At 37.9% G+C, this 17,125-nt stretch overlaps 1 long non-coding RNA gene across 1 annotated transcript in view; it reads left to right on the forward strand.

Moving 5' to 3' along the window:
- Positions 1–17,125, forward strand: part of LOC131693043 (uncharacterized) — a 105,344-nt gene that overhangs the window by 87,925 nt on the left and 294 nt on the right. The window lies entirely within an intron of this gene.

Here is a 17,125-nt window from a genome sequence, read left to right on the forward strand (position 1 = left end):
ATCCACTTTTAGACCTGGTAGAAATGAATCGGGTTATTTCAATCGGTTTCCGGGAATCCGGATTTCCGGAAGCATGTTCCAGTGCTTGGATACTATTTGTGAATTTCAATTGAATACTAGCAATATGGGTATCAAAATTCTTGGCATAGCATCAATTGGCTGTATCTCGTGGTATTGGAACGATTTGGTGATTTCACCCCGGAACGGATATTCCGGAGCAGGTTCCCGTAGGGTCGTGAATGGCCATTCCATTCCAATTCCATTTTTCAAACTACCATAGGGTCCCGTAACAATAAATAACAGACTTCCGAGACAATTTGAAGAGTTTTGATACTCATTTTGCTAGGGCATTATTTAAATTTACAAATCATACACTAGTACTGGAACATTACTCCGGAAAATCCGGATTAACAAGAACCAGATCCATTCATCCGGTTCAATGTTACAGAATCCAAAAGTGGACGAGTTTCTGAATCTAAAACATCTAAAAGTGTCAAAGTCGGTTAAAGGAAGCCATAGTTATGAGCATTTTAATTTGTGGGTACCCGGGTACCCTCGTTGGCCTGTTAAAGGTGTTTTTTGTTGGATGCATAACGGTTAATTTTAACAAATTGTTTAAAAAAATGTTTTTATTCGGATTATATCTCTGGTACTGTTTGCACTAGAATCAATCAGCGAGATATTTTTTTTTAAGATTTGTTTAGGGATTCCAAAAAAATGAAAAGTTTTGAATGCCAATATTGCCAACTTTTTAATTTTACACTAAAAGTACATTTTTCTCGTAATACATCGGTTACTGTAGGCCACATAAAACGTCATTATACCTACATTGCTCGGTCGGTTTCTGGATATCTCTTGGGATAATGATGACATGCTTCTCAGGATTCTGTTTGGATACTTTTCAAGATTCTGATCGAAGTTTTCTTAGCATAACAATGGAATCTATTTCAGAACTTCGATTCAATATTTATCCGTATTTCTACGGTTTTTTCTCTGAATTTTTATGCAGATTCTAGAGAAAAGCTTCTTAAATGTCTAGTGGAATCTATCTCAGGATAGAATTCCGCTGAAGATTATGCTTTATTCCAGATACTGATAGAATCAGTAGGTCCTATTATGATTGGAATCCGGTGTAATGTTCTGATGAATATCCTGCTTTGAATTCCAGTGGACTTTGACACAAACAATATTTCTCTTCTCCCATTATCCCCTTCAATAAGTGATTCCTGCTAAGAATTCCAATAGCATATTTAACTTGTTCGTGCCCTTCTGGTGGATGAACAACCATGTTTCTATATGACTATAACTTTTGGTTTACACAACGTCAAGTAAGGCTAATAACTGCGACTAAGATCTTTCATTTCAGCACTAAAAGTTATAAATATTAGCATTAGAACAGAAGTTATTACAATTAATCTGATTGGATTCCGCTGAAGCAGTGCTGCCAGGGATAGTTTCTGTTAATGGCGAAAATGAAATTTTGGAATATTTTCTTATTCGGTAGAAAAAAGTTGGTCAAGAAATGGTTAACGAGATTCTGAAAAGACACCCGGCCGTCATTGGAGGTGATTTCAATTCTTGTGTAACTCAAGCAAAGATGGATGATAGGCTATGTAAAGAGGGCGCCAGCAGTACTTCTCGCTGAGGCGCCCGGGAACCTTGTAGTCCTTCGCTAGTGACAAGTATGAGTGGGACAGTTTGCGAAGACTACACGCGTAGTTATTACCTGACAATCCAGTATTGGTCAACTAAATGATGCTACAATATCAAGGACAAGGATCTCTTTGTGGGTGCGCAACACGCACTCTTCTAATTAGAATGACTAGACATGTTACCTGTGATATGTGACACTCCACGTAAATTAAACTGGAGCCAAGAAACAGACGACCCCCAGTTTACTTACTAACTTTATTTTTTCTGGTATTCGAGTAATTGAATCAGTTACTTCGAAAAATCTAAGCCCTGGGTAATCGAGTTTGACTTGTATTACAAAAGACACACCTTAAAAGTTTATGTTAGAATTCTGGTACAAATAGCTACAAACAAGTGATACATATCGTTAACTCGTTACCAATATGAATAATAAATGAAAACCAACTGAAAATACAAATCACACCCTGAAAGTCTGAAAAATCGACTAGGGTCAAAATAGGTACATTTACATTTACCATTATAGGAAAATTTTCCCTGGTCATTTTAATTTGAATTTCTCCACGAATGAAGCTTAAATTTATGAAATAAAGCAAAAAAGTTTGATTCGATTATCCGGGGTGAGATTTTTTGCAAAGGCCCCCATAATCGAGTCCGACCTGTATGTTCTAATTTTATTGCCCCCAAAAGAGATATATTTATACATTTTCTCGAAAGAAAATATAAAAAGATAATGAACACCCGTTTTTATCAGCCCCATGGTGAATTTCAGGCTGATAAAACGGGGACATTGAAGAAATCGGGTCGTGACACATATTTTTCTTTATTTTTAAGAAACCGAAGCTCTTAAAATATTCTTCTTCAGCCCCTAGATATAGCCTTATAACCTTTCCTGATTATTTAGCTTAAATTTCCCTTAAGGGGGTCGAGAGTGCAAAATTAAAAAAATCTAAGTTTAGAAAAATATATTCACGAAAGGATTTGCTCGAATTTAACTTGGTTCGTCTGCTAGAGCCCATCGAACTACCAAATATCAATTTTCATATGAAGCTGATAAAATCGGTGGTAGATAAAATCGAGGGCTGATAAAATCGGTTTTGATAAAATCGGGTCTTCACTGTATTTCACAGTAATCATCTTCTATGTAATGACGCCTATATCACTTGTTCTTTAATTCAAGTTTTATAAATCACATTTCGACAGGTTTCATATATTTTGACGAAAATTACCAATAATATAAAAATGTCTCGCACATTTTCAAAGTAATTGGAATTTTTTTTTAAAAAGAAAGACTATAAGATTTTATGGTCACCGCAACATATTTATTTCGTGGACTTTTGTCGATGGAAATGAAACAGCAAATTTTCCCATCATTACATGTAACGTTTCACCGAGAGAAGTCCACGAAATAGAAAAGAAAAACTGCCCATATTCGCCTGTCCTACAGTTATTACTACTGAAAATAGAGCATAGTTTGCTAAAAGTTACTCAAAAAAATAGAAACCACAAAAGATAAATCGACGACTTTTGCTAGAAGAATGTATTAATGATTAATACAAGGAACTTCTGAAAACAAACCACACCATATAGTAACAATACTTAGTTTCGTTAAAGAACAGTTTTTGAGAGGTTATGCATAAACAATTACCTAAAGCTCAACGCAATCAGGATTCAAGATAAAGATATGCCAACTTTAGTAAAGGTGTCTGCTCCATTTTCGAAAACTTTATTTTGCTTTTCATACTTTAACAAGAATAGTTACAAATTTATAAGTGCATCATTGCCTTTTTTAATATTATGAAATGGAACTATATTCAACTAATCTATACCTGATGTTAAGTATCAGAAGTGTGTGCGGAGATTTCAAAGTATTTTGGGTGTTCCCGATGAAACAAATCTGCCAGTTTTCTTGCTCATAAATAAATTTCACACTGGGCAGTTCTGTTTGTTTTGTGAATTTATTGTTTTTTTTAGTAACTACACATATTAGTTATTGTATTTATATAACATTAATGAAACGTATATAAAACAATGTTATCGGTGCTAAAAAGTGTATAAAAATTAAGAGCATTTTGATAGTTTCTGTGAAGTTTTAGATGTACCTAAAAGACACTGATAACGCCATGTTAGTAAAAACTTCTAAGAAATTCACAAAGAAATCCGCCTCCTTCCCAGCTGCCACAAATTATAAATCCCCGTCAAACGAAACAACAAACAATCGCTACCACTTTTCGACTTTTATTTTGCACGATCACTTCCTAGTTTCCACTTCAAATCACTCCCCGGTCGGTGAAAGGGGCAGAATGGAAAATAATACCAAAATCAATAAACGACAACCACCCGGCGACAATCTGTCGCTCACCGGTCTCGTTTCTTACCTCTGCACAGGTCCTGAAATTGACATCACGTAGAGAGAAAAAAACCCTCTGCAGTTAGTACACACCCCATCCTAGACTGTTCCTCATGTACGGCAACTCTTTGCCTTATTGTATATATTTTCCACCCAGCTGCCGCAGTACTAGTGAATGGAGTGTAAGCTTATCTTGGCCCACTATGCACCTCCGGCATCCACCAGCGGCTGGTGCATCGTCGAGCGATCATGCCGCCTTGGTTTGCCGCGGAATGTGCACTGGTCGCAGTGGAAATAGGGGTTGTTTGCATTGTGTCGTACTTTACTTTCTCTATCGCTTTCTCGCTCACACTCACTGTTAAAAACCGTATCTGTTGGCCCCGTACTTGCCCGCTTCTGCAGCCTATGTATAAATAGTACAAACCAGACCAGAGCAGACAGACTGATTGGAGGTTTTTGCAATTGCACTGCACTCACACTTTGTCCTTCCGCATACACGAACTAATAAGTGACAACGACCTACCCCAATCGCATTCGAATTGCCGCTGCAGCTCAGCGGTTGCAGCTGGTGGTGAATGGTGATGCTGATGCTGATTCTCTCGTCTACCGCCGTGACCAACGACGTTCGATTCCCTCAGTCCCCAGCGTCGTTAGTCTATGCAGTTATGCAACGCGACACAGCTGCCACATCTCGAATGCATTGTTCTAAAGTCTAAAGGACGGATATAACGCCTTGCTTCGAGTTTTGCCTAGTGCCTCGTCCGGTACTTCAACTGCGCACAGGCAGCAGCAAATGAATCGATAGCATCGAGAGGGGGATTCGTGCCTGGTTTGTCCGGAATGAAACTTTTTCAACTGTGGATGATGTCCACCAAGGGCCGCCTGCTGCAGCTGCCTGGATGATAACCGTCGGTTGCATGTCGTAGTGTATTCTGACACTAATCAAGCGATTGATAAATTGACGGATGGAACTGTGTGATCTTTACATGGGAGGAGGAATTGGCGGAATTTATTGCGTCTTCCTGCGGTAGACTGAGCTGCTTTTCACGCTATTTATCGCAGATTTCGTTTGCAGCTGAATGGGTTTATTTTATTTTCTTACGAAATTTGTTTCTTATTAAATTTGTTTCGATCTTTTTGGTGGTTTGAAACCAAAATTTAACCCTAGAACGTTGCACTGGGGTACAAATGTACCCCACGCCTTCTTTGGAGCCATGTAAAGACAAGAATTCGGCATTTTCCGACCTGGGATCATAACCATAATTCAATTTAGAGTTCCTAGTCAGAGTAGGAAACGATGGTATAGCTAGTTTGCTTATAGCCTTCGTAGAAGCAGGTGTCAAAGTGCGGTACATTTGTACCCCAGTGTACGGTTGCCGTTAGTATTTCGTCAGGTTTCGTACTCTCAGTGGAAATGTGACTCGTGACAATACTAGTTTAAATATTGATTGTTTACTGCATAAGTAACAAATAGTATTATATAATAGCTTTTTATCATTTATTCAATTAATTTAAATAAATTTTGAAGCGGAACAAAAAATCGTTCTCATTTTTGCTGTTTTTTATTGTTGTATTGTTTATTTTTTATAGTTTTTCAAAGCAATGACTCGCAAGTATAGTTTGCACACAATTACTGCTGTAACAGTAACGTTGCATGTTACCAATGTATTACTGGCCAGAAATTATTTTTTTCATTTCAATTTCCACCCCATTTCGTGAAATTTTCCAAACCCCAATTTTTAAACTTTCACTCTTCCAAATAATTGCACTTTTTTTAAAATATCAAAATTCCATTTTATAGCGTTTTGATACCATTCTTTCAACTTATAGAATAATTTGATTTTTTTCAAATCGATTTATAGTAATGTTTATGAAAAAAGTCAAAACCGCGATTTATTCAATTTTTATTTTGTTCAAACCAATTTATGTATCATTGCTTCAATAAATTCCGCGATCCGCGATCCGCGATCAAACGCGTGGGGTACATTTTTACCCCAGTGCAACGTTCTAAGGTGGAAAACGCAAGTGCAACGTTCTAGGGTTAATATCCTAATGATTTTGACCTATCAATGATGAGCACGATAATCATTGTCCGATAATTTGCTTTAATATTAGGAGGTTGTCTGTATGTCGTTTGAAAATGTTTCCTTCACTTGTGGATCTAATGCTATGATCACACTACAGAGTTAAAACATGTTATAATAATTAGCAACAAGAAAACTGTCATCAAGATAGCGATAAAAAACGTTTTAACTCGTAGTGTGAACGGAGTATAAGGAAAATTAGCATACAACACATTTTTATTAACGTTGCACCAATTCGAAGCGTCTTTGTTCAGTATTTCTACTGTAACTTTTCGAAACGATGACTTACACTAAATATCATTGCGTATTCAGAAAGTTGCCAATTTTGAAATGGGGGAAATTACTGGAAAGAAAAGTTTAATTGAGCGATTAAATTACATGATGAGATTACGCGTGACAAATCAGCACCGGTATCTACAAAAACTAAATATCTGCTCTACATTATGTTTTATCATCAACCAATCTTCTATGATACATACATCAATGAAAATCAAAGAACTTATCCTGATCAAATAAAACTATATTATTATGTTTAAACAATTGTCATTTTTAAACTTTTCATGGCGATCCATAGAAAAAAGAATCTGTTGTTTGTTTAGAAAAGACGTTGTACACTTTATCGTGGTACAAATGAATGATAAATCGTTGTATCGTATCATATGCGTGATATTGTCTGCACCATCATAAAAAATAACGTTTCCGAATCACCCAGAGCTCATTAATAAATTATGTAACATTTTAGGGGCAGGGGATACGACAAATTATGATGTGATGAGTCATATGAGGAAAGGGGGGGGGGGGGGTAAACCAGAACGTTACGCAACATATTTTTACTGAATAGTAAACAATTTCTAAGGACTTTATTACGTACTAGAGAAGGATGAGATAAAGAAATTTGTAACAGGAGAGGAGGAGTCAAGTTTGGGCAATTTTTGCGTTACGAATTTATAAAATACTTGGTTTTTCGCATACATGTAAGCTATAACTCATACCAATGTATTATGGTCCCAAAGTCGAATCCAGAAGACAAACCCGCTTACGCCCAAACCGTGTGAAGATTTATGATGTCTTTGGAAAACATTTTTACTATTTTGTGGTTAGGGAGCTCAATAGTTTAATTTTTATTATGTATGAAATTTACCCACGCAATGTTCTGCAAAGTTATAAAATAATGAAATAAAGAAGCTTTGATGAATAAACTTGATGGTTATTTCTAATTTACCAAGCGTGATAATTTTTTAAAATTTAGAGCCCTTGAAAACTCGCTTTTCCTATTTGAGAGGCACCGAATTAATGGAATACTTCAGTAGTACAAATCTGCACATACTTAATGCAGAAAATCGCCCAACATTTGCACGAGCTGGCAGAGAAGAGGCGTTAGATATAACTCTCTGCTCTGACGGTATTACGCATGAGTTTGCAAACTGGCTCGTACCAAACGAGCTCGAACCGTCGTTATCTGATCATAAGTACATCGTATTTGATCATTTAAACGTCTCGCTAGATATCGTCACATATCGTAATCCCAAATCTGCGAACCTCTACGAAGAGGGCTTGGCGACCAGGTTTCATGGGTATCTTCCAACGATTGAATCTCCAAGTGACTTGGATGAGGTCGTGTTATGTTATGCGTGCTTCTAGAGGAACACCTTGATGCAATACCGAACTTGTTCGACCCAAAAAGTTCTGTGGAAGAGCTTGGAATCGCAGACGCAGGGACGGGTCGGAGGCTTTTACGTTGGCTCGCAAAGCATACATAAATGCCGTTCGTCCTCTGAGCAAAGTAGTTGGAAAAGCCTCTGCACAAATGTTTCAAGTGTCAAAGAGACTTGTAGATTAAATAAGTTACTTTCGAAATCGAAAGATTTTCATGTCAGTTCGATTAGAACTGCTAATGGTGAATACTCGTCTGACGAAGATGTAGTACTCAACTGTCTTTTTGGCATACACTTTCCAGGCTGTACGGAGCCATCACTGACGTCTGTCTCCTTTCTCCTGACGTCTGTCGTTCCTTTCAGGTAGTTCTGATTCTTGGGCATTTGCTCGTAAAATTTTGACAACCGAATCGATCAAATGGGCGATTAGTTTTGCTCCGAATAAGTCTCCAGGAAAGGCTGGAATCATTCCAGTTCTACTACAAAAAGGATATGAATACTTCAAGCATATTTTGAAAAAGATTCTTGTTTGTAGTCTTGCAACAGGATACATTCCATTAGCGTGGCGGGAAATAACTGTCAAATTCATTTCCAAAGGTGGTCACTTATGAGGAGGCAAAGAGCTTTAGACCGATCAGTCTGACCTCCTTCCTTCTCAAATCAGTGGAACGTTTAATAGACCACTACATTCGGGATGTTAGCTTGGGCGAGCACCCGCTGCATGGAGAAGTCTACTACCACCCTGTTACACAATGCTGTCTATAATATTGAAAAAGCTTTTTCACAAAAGCATTCAAGTTTAGAAGTTTTTCTCGATATTGAAGGTGCTTTTGATAACGTGTCTTTCGAATCCATTTTGGAAACAGAACGAGGTCATAGAGTACCTTCATATATCATGAACAGGATATACGCAATGCTTTGCAACCGACATCTGTGCTCATCGTTAAGATAAGTAGAGATAAGGAAACTGAGTGTCTGCGGATGTCCTCAAGGTGGTGTGCTGTCACCGATTCTATGGAACCTTGTCACCGCTGGCTTGTTGAAGAATCTTAATGATCTTGTCATGCCATGCCATGCGTTTCGATGAGCGCACCTTACTGGATGTTTTCCTCTTTGCTCCACCTTGCGGGAATATTAGTCGGCTTACCCAAGGTGAAGTATCTGTCTACCATTGACTAGAAGAGGCCTTCCTCCAGGTGCCCTTGGCCAAGGATAGTTACAAATACACCGTCCTGAGTGTTCCCCGCAGGGATATTTTCTAAGTTACTCGTCTACCATTTGGTCTTGTCAACAGCTCCACTACTCTGGTGCGACTGATAGACCAGGTTCTATGGCGATGCAAATGGGAACCATAAGTTTTCGATGACCCGCTGCTCAAAGCGGTGGCCGATCAATTTGGAAAACAATCCCGTTTTGATGTTCCTGAGCTAAAGTTTCTTGATTATTTGTTAATCAGGACGAACTCAAGGCCAATCCTGATAAAATTCAACCGATCCTCGACTACGAGAGACCAGTTACCGTGACGAAACTTCGTTGTTTCCTCAGTATGTGCGGTTATTATCGCCGTTTGATTGATCGTTTCAACGAGGTAACAACACTCCTGGCCGATCTGCTCAAAATAAAAACCAAGAGCTTAGTTTGGAACGCCGAGTCAGAACTCGCGTTCCTTTAAATTTAGAAACTTCTAGTCACTCCTCCAGTTTTAGTCCCACCAGACTTCCAAAGAATTCATCCTTCAAATGGACGGTAGTGACGTAGCACTTGCTGCTGTTCTGGTGCGGAAGCATCCCGAGGGTGAGAAAGTAGCTGCCTACTTTTGGCATAAACTTGTTACTCCCCAACGGAACCATCAGACAACTAAGAAGGAAGGTCTAACAGTTGAACACTTCTGCGATTACTTGGAAGGTTATTATTTTCGACTGTTCATGGATTCGTCAGCGATTACATGGATACTGAAGACTGTTTACGTTTGAGCCGTTGGAGTTTAGAATTAGAGCGAGGGAGAGCAAGGAGAGTGTCATTTCACCTCAGACTGGTACCGATTCATGAAGTCCAAAGTTATCCAAAATCCTGACGATTATGCCGACTTAAAAGTAGAAAATGACCGACTTTTAGTATGTAAAGATGCTCCGTGCGACTTGCGGTTCAAGATTTGATGCAAGGTACCCACGAAAATATGCTTCACGAGAGATACGATAGAACGATCCACGAATGCAGTTGCGATGCTACTGGCCTCGTATGGGATCGGAAATACGATTTAGCAACTAAAAACTTCGAAGTTTGGCCAGTAAATCTTCTCAAATCAGCGTAAAAAAAATTCCGTGCCGCCTGTGGGCTGACGGTATGATTTTATATGGAGCTTTCCAAAAGCTGTCAGTTTCCATCGACAACACCACGGACTTCGGCTCCATCAACATAAAGTCTTCTCTATTTGTATTCTAGAAAACCTATTCTTCCGAGCCCCGCTCCCACAGTGGCATAACCAAATCATCCCTCAAAATATATGCTTCGGGACCCGATACGATAACGATGAGGTGAAATTTCCCACTTAAACAAACGCAAACACTATTCTAAAACTGTACCGTTCTTGAGGTCTACGGACGCATAAAAAACACTTTCTGCCGTATTCAGCAATATGAAAATTTATTCAAAACCGCCTTTCCCTCGGAGTACACAAATTTCGTGTATGTAGCAAACTTCTTTACGCATACGGTAGATGGTAACGGTAATAACAACTGAATACATTGTCTACCTTATATTGAAAATAATAAGCCTTCGAATAAGAGAAAAATTCTTAATTGCACCACTAGGTTTAAAGCAGAATTTTTCATTTATTGTTTTATACATTGATTTATCATAAATACTTATTTATTTATTTATTTATTAACGCTTAATTTCCAGGATCATTCGCCTTTGCATAAATACTTCGTTTGTAACAGGTAATCTGAATGTTTAACGATACAAATTAAGAGAAAATTCACATTCAACGAGCGTTATATCATTTGAAAGCTGACCGTTTCAGTTTTGTGATGGTATTATAACAAATGCATATTTACACGATTTGAATCGAGTTGTTTAGAATGTACCATGAACAACTTCATGAAAAATTTCACGTTGCTTTTTTTCTATAATGTATGCCTTAAAATATAAAAATGTATCCGACCTGACCTAATATAATGAGATTTATATCATGCTAAATATAGGGGAACCTGGGGCTATTCGGACCTACTTAAGCAAATCGCCCGGTGGATAGATGTGAAAAAAGTTACCGGTCGAAAGTCCTAATAGTTTGAAGCCTCAGCTACATTTTTGTGCCATCAAAAGTTCATTTGCACCACTCAATGGCAGCGCTAGGCGACAATTTGCAAACCTCTACGTTTTTCCATCCTTTTACAATGTAGGGGTAATTCGTACCTCCCTACGGGGTAATTCAGACCGTCATTTTTCTTAAAATTGTTTACAATGGAATTATGTTTACCTATGAATTAGTTACCAGAGACACTCCTTGAGAAGCAAAAAAATTGCTTTACAAAAACTTAATCTGGTATGTATAGTCACAGCTGTCGATTGGCGGCCCATGTATTTTCTTTGCTGTGGCGTGTGCATTGGTGTGCGTAGCCACAAGCCGCTGAACGGTGGTTGAAGGGGTCTGAACAGCCCCGTACGCTCATATCGCACTAAAGTGGTTAGCGTCTCGAAAATATCTCTGTTTTCACCCAAACCAAAATCATTCCATAAAATAAGAGCCCCAATCTTTCCAAAACACTTACCTTTCATTTTTTCACTTTTATTTGTTGCTTTAATCACGATTTTTTCCATTATAATGATTTTTATTTTGAGAATGGCAAAACAACGAAAAACGTTGTATCTTTTTTTTACAAAGAACAAAGAATCAACTTCGGCTCTCAAAATTAATGTTTCGGAATGACGGTTCCACGAGTATGTACGATAGTCAGAAAGTCTTGCTATTTTCGGAGAAATCGAGGGGGTCCGAATTACCCCCACTGTCTTAATAGACCTGGGTTCCCCTACGTACTTCTACCGGGATTTCATTAAAAGTAGCCAATGTGTACCGAAACTACTTGTAGATAATCTATGACAAAAATTTGTTTAGGCCGATAGAGTATCTGGGTATCTGCAAATTGAAATGCTTGTCATTTTCTAACCGACGTGGAAACGTTTTGAAGTTTTAATTTCCGGAATCTAATACACTTTTTGACTCTGCTGAAAGGAGTTCACCTGGTTCCCGGAAATCCGGTTCTCCGGGGACATGTTTCAGTACTGGAATACGATTTGTGATTTTAATGAATCCTTAGCAATATGGGTATCAGATCTCGTGAAAGAAGTTTGTTTATTATCGTCCTGGGATCATATAACTATTTGGTCGTGGAACAATCACCCACGGCCTCATAGGAACCTACTCCGAAATGACTGTTTCGAGATCAAAACTGTTGTCAATTGTTTAAATGGTATTTATTATCTGTAGATTAACTATTTTATTGAAGCAAGGTGCTTTGGTCCTTACTATACAGTATACATCCCGCAAGGCTCTATATTCTACACCACCCATCCTTCAAGCAAAGGTATATGATCTTTGTTCACAAAGTTGTAAGTGAATATGTCTTATCTAAATTAGAAGAGTCACTCACTGAAATATAAAAAGTAAGAGGTGATTCAAATTGGTGTTGCTAAATTGATTCAGAGTTTTCTAGCCATACTATTTGATCAGAAATGTTGTATCCCTGTTTTTCAATGTTTATTTTTATTTTTTTAATGAATTATTCAGGATAGTGGAAATATCGTCAATTCAATTACAACCACAATGTTGACGTTCTATTTCGACAGGTTTTGTTTCTCATAATTGAATATTATTAATACATAAACATTTCAAACCGCCGTCCTTCAAAGGATATGCCCAAATCTGCCATTGCACTTCATTCTCTAGTGCAGCGGTATGCTATCCACAGAACGATCCTGCTGCAATTTCCACTTGAACAGAAAAGTGCACGACAGGCAGCATCCGAAATGGCAGTCAGCCAGGATTCTCATCGTTATCATCATTTGCCATCTCATCTCAGCACTTGCCAGCCAGCCAGCGGCACTTTTATCCCATCAAGAGCGAAGAGCAGCTCCATAGTCGGTTTTGTTCAGCTGTGCCCATTTGGCTGTTGTGTTGGTGTGCGAAAAATCTTCCCACGGAGGTGAATGACCGACGGCGACCCTGAAGCGAGGTCACCAACCTCCAAATATCGATTTTCCTCTCGCAACATTGTACTACTGCTGGATAGGAGAGAAAAAGGCTCTCCTCCATTTGCCTAGTTTCCTTTCTGTGTTACATAGAAGCCGAGAAGCGGTGTGCGGTGCGCTCGAGTGGGAAGCGCCACATTGAAAAGGACCTGTTTTATAATACTGCCGCCAGTGCCAGTGCAATGCGGAAAAAATAGAACGAATGTCTTCCGGGTTCATGATGGGTGATTATTTCTGGCATGATGCGGGGGCGCGTTGATTCCTTCTACCCCCTACAGCCATATTCGTGATCGAAACTCTCCCATCTAATAAATTTGATGAATAAATGATCGGTACCGGCTTTCCAATAGGCGATAGGACACTAATTGCATTCCAATCGTAAAGGGTTAAACGGATATTGCCCCCATCCCTATATGGCTGCCATCCCCGAGCGCTTATGTTTTCAGTTTACTGACCTCGGACAATTTTCCCGCATTTTATCGATTTTCAGCACCCGTTCATGCAGTCTGGATAGAGCACATAATCCTTTTCCTGGTTTCGTCCGACTCCTGCCGTTCTGTCCGGTATGCACATACGACTACAAGTAAATACGAGCGAAGACTGTGGACGAATGCACGGTTAACAACGCAGGGTAAGGGGTGGGCTTAGTGGTACTTCGGTGCTGATGTTTTTCCAACAGAATTACGATCAAAGGGCTGAGAAAACTGTAGTTTGCTTCTTGGGCACTTGAGTGTGCTTCGTAGAATTGCGACTACAGTATTTGTAGCATTAACAAGTGTGATTCATTTGTATTTGAAAAATATTGGATTGTTTGGGAATTTACGAATTACATGTATAAGTTGATCTATTTAATTAGAACAACATATGATGTCAAAAGTAGATAAAGTTTAGGTAATTCCAGGATTACACTTAGGTCTGGAAAACGCTTTTCAATATAATAGGTACTATAGGTTTGGTTTATGTTTAATATATGATGTATTACTTCGCATTAGAAATTTTTTTAGACATATTATGATTATTTTGTCGTATATTATATTTCTTACACAAGGAATGTCTATGATTCGCTCAAACTTTGCAAATGTTTTCCAAGACCCGAAGGGCCGAGTCGCATAATTGGGACAATGTCTCTAACTTATTGCCACCATCTATTACGTCGCCATTTAGCTCTCGTCCCAGTAGGCCACCGTTAGCCATTTAGCTCCAGTTCCCGTGAGTCATTCAGCTCCCAGCCTTATAACAATATACTCCGATAGTCTCCGACGGTAAAGTTACCCTACTCCGACTGAGAGTTCTCCGACGGAGGAATTTCTCTCGACACCGATACCCGGTCCTTGAGCCATTTGAGCCGACGGTAAACTACCCTCTCTCGATGCCGATGTCTGTTTCATGAGCTAATTAATTCCCATTTTCGACGTGATTTAGTCAGATAAATCTACCATACTGTAAATTCCCTCGACGCACAGAGGAGTAACGGGTCGAACCCTGGCCAAAATTATTCCTTGTTGCTATTGCTGTTATTATGCTTTAATGTGAACTAAAAATAGACAATAACTAGTTTTTGGAACAATTTGGCATCTTTTTTTTATTATAGAGGTTTTGACCTTAGGGTCATTTGCCTCTTTTCGGGCTAGACAAATCTCTTTTGGAAAAATCTCTAACCCTATGTGCGGGGTTTGGACTGCGGACTGGACCCAGTTGAGCTGCGTTCAAGGCAATCGATTTACCATTTACGCTATGCCCGTCCCCCAAAATTTGGCATCTATCCACCTACCAGTGCAGAAATCTATTTACTATATCCTTTCGAATACTAGTAGTTTCAAGGTGCTTTTGTGATTACATTTGGATTTCCATTTGTTTAAACAGTTGATCAGTGGAAAAGGGAGAAGAATCTCCATAGAATTACATTTTACCAAACATAGTATTTGACTCTACAGCATTTCGATGTACCTCAAATTAGTAAAAATTTCAATATTTTCAAATCGCTTAGATTTTGTGGATCTAACAAGATCGGAAAAGTTTGAATGTTTTTGGATAGCTGGAATCTTATTTTATAATACTGCTTCAGCCACTTTGCAGGATCTCGCTGTATAATGTAACATTTTATCATTAAATTTTTAAATAAAATGGTTAAAACAGGTATTTTTAAAGCTGGTGCTGGAAATTTCTTCGAAACGTTGCACTATGGGGAGATATGTGACCAAAAAATCTGAAAACTACAGCAACTCCAATTCAATTCAGTTCTACACTGAGCACACTATAATCAAGGATGTCTGAGAAGAAAATTGCGAAAAAAGACATTCCACGTGCGTTTTTTTAACTCTCCGTGCATCTATTGAATTTTGAATGAAACTTATGTTTAAACATGTCATTTGGAAACTAAGAATACCTGTATTGGGATGATATTATTGCTATTGCAGATTCGTTGGATTGGTATGTATATGTGAAAAATAACGGATCAAGGTCCAATAATATCCACAAATTCGGAAATAAAAGCCTCACAAAGACCTCCTGAACTCTCAATGGAGGATGCAAGTATAATGTTTATTTTAACTTATAGCGATAGTTTCAGTAGCTCATATTTGCCATATAATGAGAACGCTTCAATTGAATATTCAGTGGTAATAACCATTAGCAAAGAGGCGGTGGATAGTTCAGTACACGTTTCGTTTGAAAGCCACGTATTCGCAAATACTTTAGCGAGGGTAACAATCAGTGAGTCAACAAATAACACTGAGTTGTACTGAAAACCCCAATTTACCTTTTTCATAATCAATGTGGCCAACCATCTATTAATTTGCAAAAAATATGAGTTGTAATATCAAGAATCTTCACATTTCAAAGGTAGTTTATATGCCCAAGGACATTTTCAATGGTCACTTGCTTTTCCAAAAATTTGAATGCTGATTCTAATAGTTTGAACCATTTCTTTTTCACGGTACTGGTTAGTATAGGTCCCATTTATCCATATCTTCGGAACGAGAATTCCGAACGAATCAAAAGTCAATTTAAGGATGGTCGTGACTAGATTGCAATGTAGTCGACTGAAAGCACCGCTTTTGTGCTATGCTGTTTTGTAACTATTTTTAATTATGTCTAATTTTTCATTAAAGAGCTAAACTAATTTGATTTATTTTGTGATTTGATTTGTATCAATCATTGTACTCATTTTATGAATTTGATATCTTTTTTCATTTCTTTTGTTATACTAGTTTTTCTTTATTTTCAGTTGATTGATTAATTTTCTATATATTATCTAGTTTGTTCGAGGTGTTATCCGTATCATATCTCTAGTCCGACGCTTACTGTATGAGTTGTGCAAACTAATGAATGATCCAACAGTAATATGTGTAAGAAATGTCTCATTTCACTGGTAGGTTTTTCTTTTAGACCTAATAAAAACAGAAATTTCAAAATTATGATCTCCCAGTTTTAACAATTTCCAAAGGATCAGCAAAATGTTGCAGCTGAACATAATTTATTGGCGACGCTTTCAGTTTTGCTATAAATAGTATCTTACGTAAATTACATTATGCCGCAGCAAAAGAAATGGGTATTGTCAAGCTAATGCAAACGAGCCTATCAAATGAACGAACTGATTAAAAAAAGATAAACAAGTTTTTAACAGAAAAAGTGCAAACACTTCGTTGCGGTTAAAATTTGATGGCATATGTAGAACGATTTTTCCCCCAAATTTAATTCTCTATCGCCACTCGAAAAATTCTTAATCATGAATCGAACGCCTTGGATCGCACATTTTTTTCGTAAAGATGAAACGTTTTATTCCAATCCGAGACAAATCAAAGAACTTTTTAGATTTTCCTAGCTCCACTCAAAACAGCTATAAACGAAAATGAGTTGGCAAGCCATTAAAACTTTTTAATCTCATTTATTATCGGCATTGTTGGTGCCCGTGTTTAACTTTCATGCATCCATCTATAGTCCGAAAGTATGATCTTGGTTTTCGAGTCCCGAAAATGATTTAGAGAAACTCTTCTCGGGAAGACAAAGTTTAGAAAGCGTAATCAAGTTCTCATCCGGTACAAGGCTAGAAGAAAAAAAATCATCGAAGTTCTTCTGAATTCAATCTCATAATTATATGACTTATTTATCACTAATTTTAATTCATACTTGCATACTAT

Source organism: Topomyia yanbarensis, chromosome 3 (assembly GCF_030247195.1).
Source record: "Topomyia yanbarensis strain Yona2022 chromosome 3, ASM3024719v1, whole genome shotgun sequence".
NCBI lineage: Eukaryota > Metazoa > Arthropoda > Insecta > Diptera > Culicidae > Topomyia > Topomyia yanbarensis.